Source organism: Nuphar pumila, chromosome 4 (genome assembly GCF_984573655.1).
Source record: "Nuphar pumila chromosome 4, dmNupPumi1.hap1.1, whole genome shotgun sequence".
In the NCBI taxonomy this organism is placed as follows: Eukaryota; Viridiplantae; Streptophyta; class Magnoliopsida; order Nymphaeales; family Nymphaeaceae; genus Nuphar; species Nuphar pumila.
In genome coordinates this window covers 4,815,579-4,821,868 of record NC_143252.1, presented here as the reverse complement: position 1 = coordinate 4,821,868, position 6,290 = coordinate 4,815,579, and positions in this window count along the sequence as shown.

Below are 6,290 nucleotides of genomic sequence, written 5' to 3'. Positions count from 1 at the left end.
CATGTGCGTCTATGTCTATGAACTTCTTATAAGACATACCCCCATCAACAAACATCTTATCTTGTGCCACATGTTGTAAATTGGTGCCCATCTACTACAGAGTCGTCGCATGTTGCCCAACAACCTTGGCCAGGTTGTTCAATGTGTCAATGATATTATTGCATCTATTTTCCCATGTCATCTAATTGCAAAAGAAAACAAAAGAATAGTCTAAGTTCTTTATTTCATATCGGTTCATACACAATGTTTTTATTTATTCTAATCTACTCTACACTTATCATTTTAACTAATTTATACTTGCAGAGTGATTGCGGGTCACTAAAAGAGCTACGAGTCTACATATTTGTCTTGCTCTCGTACCAAAGTTGTTACACTCTAATTATTTAATTAAAAAAAATAGAGTAATTTTTTATAATTATAACAAAATAATTGAGTTACCCATTCAATCAAATACTTGGGCAAGTTACAAGGTAAACAAAAGTTATTCATGCCACATTCAATATCATATCAATAAATTAAATGTCAAGTCATTATTACAATAATGATAATAACAAGTCATAATGTTTATCAGAGATCCACAAGACTACAAATATCTAATCTCTTGACTTTGCTCACAACGATGCCAAAAATATGTTTCGTGTACCTCATTCACTTTATGGAAAACAAGAAAGGTAAAGGGGTCATACTACAACCAGTCTGAGTAAGCAACATTCTATCACTGTATATATGCATAATGCCATGTGTACAGGTAAACATACAACTATCATAATATAAATGTACAATTTGCATATTTCTTACGAATTACATTAATTGTTCTCAATCATTCATTCAAAATCAAAGTATCACCATTTGATTATAAAAGACATGTATTATCACAGGTTAAAAGTAAAGATTTAAGTGTTTTTTATTAACTCGCTCTATGGGTATGCACAGGATAAACATAGTAGCAGACCAAGACCACTCGGAGGTTCATTAAGATTTTATCAAGTGACCCGAGTGACTAACTGTACGAATACCCAAAGGGGATGGTTTGCGACCAAGAGAGTACTCCCCAATGGAAAGAATTAGAAATATGATGCATTCTATAAACTTATGCAAAAAACTTGTACTTACCACCTAAGACACATTGCTAGTCCTGCCCCCCTAACTACGAGGAATAAAGACTGGGTGAGATGTATATCTCTCACAAGCACAGAAAGTATCCCACAAAGTTTGTACCGTCCGCCTCTCTAAGTAGACCACGAGTCCAATAATATACACCACTTTTTAAGTGTACACAGAACCCAGAGAATTCAGTAACATCTACCATCTTTCAAGTATACTCATAAATCCTGAATTTTAGTTAAGAGTGTTTACATTGGTTTGTATGTTATTTTGATTCATAACATAGCATCTTATAAAGATATTGTAACTTCATCCCGCACTCAGGTGGTAACCTGTGTGAGCGGATCTGACATAGTGCAAATAACCACTCAGACAACTATCCACAAACCATCAGCTCATATTCGCCTAACACTCTTTTATTACATGTTAAGTCACTTTGACAAATTAAAGGTACATGACTGTATCATGTTTCTTATGGATTTTGCCAAAGCTCCTGTGGCTCCATACGGTTTCGATGAATTTACACATATTTTTGAGCTTTAGAAATACACAGAATCCCCTTTTAAGGTACTACTGATTTTAAACTGGACATCAATTTGTATTCGAAGTGTGAACACTTCTTGTGCATTATCACAATTTGAAATACTATTTGAGAATTTATTTATTGTGTATTTTTATTCTCATTTAGCAAGCCTTCCTTGACACACACACACACACACACACACACACACACACACACACATATATATATATATATATATATATATATATATATATATATATATATATATATAAGAGTGTATTCTTTGTGGACTGGATATATAGACCTCTTTCGGTCCATTCCCGAACCCAACCCGAATGAGAGTTAAGGGGTCCAACGTAGAAGGTCATTATTCTTTCTCACACTGACTGTAGCAAGCCCTTGATGGACTACAACCCATACCAGTTGATCACTCCCTTACAACAGGGAGTATTGGCAGCAACAATGGCAACCCTCGATTTGCCACGTTCATTTATACATTTTTTGTTATTTTTGAAAATTCAAACTGGGGTTGCGGGAGGCCCTATTGAGGCATCATGTGTTGTTGTCCAATCAGCAGCACTCCGCCAACATGCCATTACAAGTTTTTTTTTTCTTTTTTCTCTATTTGAGAGGCAAATTGGGCTAAGGCAGCTCCCCACCATTCAGTTCTGTAGCACCCAACATCTCTAATAATGATATTTTTTTTTCGAGGTAAGGTGACTATGGCAGAACCCTGCTGGTCCGGTCTACAGCATCGAGCACCAACTTCACATTCCATTAAAATTAGTGGGCTGGGTTGCAACAGAATCCGACAATCCGGGTTTGCAGCACCCAACCATAGTGTGTTTATGTCATTTTTTTTGACACAGTCTTCATGCATGCATGTTCAAGATCATCATAAAGTTGGACAGATTTACGATTTCCACCGTGAATCAAGATAAACAATCTAAGTCATCATAAAGTTCGACAAATATAAAATCGCAAATCACATACAAGCATAACTAATTTTTTTACAGATCTACAACGTAAATCATGATATTCATCCCTATATATATATATATATATATATATATATATATATATATATATATATATATATATAGAGAGAGAGAGAGAGAGAGAGAGAGAGAGAGAGAGAGTTTGACACCTCTGCAACGTAAATCAAAACATGAATGAGATAGCTGAATGTATTTTTTTTTCTTTGACAGATCTACTACGTAAATTAAAACATGAATGATACAACTATATATAACTATATATATTTTTTTACTGATCTACAAGGTAAATCAAAACATGAACAATATAGCTGTAATTTTTTTCTTTTGACAAGTCTACAATGTTAATCAAAACATGAACGATATAATTGTATATATTTTTTGATAGATCTACAGTGTAAATCAAAACAAGAACGATATAACCATATATATATTTTTGACATAATTAAACAGTGACTCAAAACATATCATGGCTAACATATCTGAACCATGAATCAACGGGTATTATCATTATAAAAAAAAATTGATAGATCTAAACAGTGAATCAAAACAAATCACGACTATAATATTTTTGATAGGTCTGAATTGTGAATCCATATATATCATCACCACATATATATATATATATATATATATATATATATATATATATATATATATATATATATATATATATATATATATATATATGAGAGACCTATATAGTGAATCATAACATATCACGGCTATACAAAGTTTGACAGATCTGAACCATGAATCCACTAAGTAACACACATATATATCTAATCCTATGGTTAGGTATATGTATAATTATACTTATATCCAGAGAGTAGATGTCTACGTGTGTCACAGGTCCCTAAGCACACATATAAGAAAGAAAATGCCCCTACCTCTTTTGATGAGTCAAATCACCGAGCAACTCTAGAGTTATGTGGCCGGATTGAGGTTCATAGTCCTTCATCTGTTCGTTCCTTCGTCCAACACCTCCACTACGGGGATAACACAACAAAGCAGGAGATGGAAGAGAAGAAAGGTAGAGAGGGAGAGAGAAAAAAATTGAGGGACAATGATAGAAGAGAGATTGAGACCCCAACAAAAATTGTGTATCTTGTTTTTACGACAACTTATAAATTTCCCCTTTTTTTCTTTTGGTTCATTGCCAAAATCCCCATTCTTTGAAATTGTGCTTCCACTTTCTCCATTCACGCCCCATATGTTCTTTCCAAATCTATTTGTCTTCCCCATATCTCATTATTTCTTTTCCATTCTTACATTTTTTTTCTTGCTAATCATACAAAGCAATCAAGAAAAGCGTGAAAGAGATAGATAGATTTCTAATTTAAACTTTCGACTTTCCCTTTCTTAATTCTATCTTAAAGCCCATAGGGGAAAAACATGTGCTAAATGAAGACATTTCTTCATGTTTTTAAAACCACGATTTTGAATTCTAAAACCCTAATTGTGTTTTTCAATTTGGACTTCTCAATTAGTCTTTATCTTTCTTAAAGAAAAAAAAACTTGTGGTCTTAAAATTTAATGCAGGTTTTATAAAAAGGAATTATAGTACACTACAAAAAAAATAATGTATGGTGCAATTTGAACTCAAGTCACTTCTCAAAGAGGCAAAGAACCTCTCCACAACACTGTTGCTCTTTTAACAAAAATTAGAGTCTCCATTAATTTATTTGTATGCATATAAGAGTTATAGTTTTTTTGTCAAAAAAAAATATTGCACCTTCTTACCAAAACCATGTGTGTGTGGTGAGATTTGTACTCACGTTATCTCCCAAAGAGGCAATAAATATCTCCACAATACCACTTCACTCGTCATTGCAATTATGTCTATGTTAATTTATTTATATACATATGGATTTTCTAATGGATCTTGGATTTGGGTTGGATCTTCAAATACTATGAATTTATAAAACTCTCCAATTGGCTTTTAGACCTTGATTGGGGTTATACAATATTTGGATCAATTATAATCCAATTGAATTTTAATTGGGTTTCAGATCTATCTAAGATCCAAATTTATTTGTTATATCCAGATTAAACTACTGGTTCCATATGATATGGTTCAGATCCAAGATCCATTTGAACCCAATGCATTCAAATAATATCATATTATCTCATTTATTATGAAGAAAATTTATTTTTATTTATTTAAAAAATGATCAAAATTTACTGGTTTTACAAAAAGAGGAGAAAGGGGGCCGAGGTGAGTAGTGCGTAAAGCATGAGGAAACGAGGGATGCGAGAGGTTTAGGTTGGGTCAACTTGGATCCAATCCCAACCCATGAGGGTATAATGAGGCCCATTTGACTCTTATTGGATTTAGATCTAAATCCCACATGTATATATATTATAATATATTTTGTTTGGATTGGATCTACCAAATAGATCCAATAATAGTCAATGATCCAATCAGTGTGGAACCCATTTGAACTGGGTTCAAAGCCAATAACCCTAGGATCCAAAACTGGGCTCACAAATGACTTTTTTGGGTTATCCATCTTAGATCTTAACTGGGATCCATATCCAAATGGTTTTGAGATCTAATGGGCCCAAGTGCACCGCAATTGAACGTTTCAACCTTGAATTTATACTAGTTGATTCTCTTGGATGCTCTATTAGGATTCAAACCCAAATACATCTCTAAAACCTTATAAATTTGGATTTTTTTAAAATCTTGCTTATAATTGGATGAAATTTAATTTCATCATCTCAAATCATTAATTTATTTGTTAGCCTCGTAAAAATGTGAATTAATCATTATTTATCAATTAATTACCAATAAATTACAAATAATAATTAACTATGAAATAACTGGTGTTTACCTAAAAATATGCCAATACATTATCAAATAAGACAATAATAATTATTTGTGAACAAATTGAAAATTTATGCGCAGGACAATATTTAATCAAATATTTTTCAAAATTTATGGGTTTTATGTTGACTTTCACACTGTGATGAAACATCCACAAATACAATGCGACAATCGCAAACACAATATGAACTTGACAAATATAACCTACGAATCTCACTTAAGTAAATACTCTTCGAGGAGGTCCCCAAATACCTGCTTACATTCACAAATATTTGTATATGCGGATTGTGTGCCGTATTTGTTGATTTTTTGAACGTTCGCATATTGAACATGAGATTCACAAAATTTTTGAAAACTTAAATGCAAATCTCCTTAATTTTTTGTGATTGTTTGTACTAGCATTAAATGAGATGTTTTGGACATTCGCAAAAGGGGATGGTTTGCATTTTAGTTTTTTTTTTGCATTTAAGGATTTCTTTGTGGTTCCCACCCTCTTTTTCTCCATCGTGTTTCTCTGACAAAATTTTTTGAGAGACTTTTTTGCCAGCACTTTAATAGTGACTTTCCGAGCATCTGACTTGTTTATCATATACATTGATTTTATTTGATGTTGCTTGATTCTTCTTTTGATGATAAATCTAATACGTTTTGTGGATCTTGATTTAGGTTTAATGATAACACAATTATGGTTCAATTTACGCTAACATTGTATCATTTTAGTCTATGCTAAAAATGCAAAGGGAAAAGTAAGGTTTTTAGTAGAAATATTGATAATTACATAGTATTGATTACTTTTAGAAATTAGTCTACGTGTATCTAGTGGGAATCTAAAAAAAAA